Below are 310 nucleotides of genomic sequence, written 5' to 3'. Positions count from 1 at the left end.
TGCAAAAGTTAGGGGGGCTCAGGGCCCTGGGGCCCCTAGATCCACCTCTACACACACCGATAATTATTAGTCTTTACTGCAACTGGCTGACATGTAACATTTCCCAAAACTGGGAATGAGGTTGAGCAATGGATGAACAAGGGAAGCAAGGATAATGTAAATTCAAAACAATCCTGAGAATAGCCAAAGTTAAATAAGCATCAGTTATTTATTTTATTTTTATTAAATACAAAGCATACAGTTTCATAGTTCTTCCATTAAAATGTTTCATAGCTAACACAAAGGTTAAAAAGAAAAAAACATTGTCATG

This window comes from Gigantopelta aegis, chromosome 4 (assembly GCF_016097555.1).
Source record: "Gigantopelta aegis isolate Gae_Host chromosome 4, Gae_host_genome, whole genome shotgun sequence".
NCBI classification, from domain to species: domain Eukaryota; kingdom Metazoa; phylum Mollusca; class Gastropoda; order Neomphalida; family Peltospiridae; genus Gigantopelta; species Gigantopelta aegis.
The sequence above is the reverse complement of the archived record's forward strand: the minus strand, read 5'-3'. Positions refer to the sequence as shown.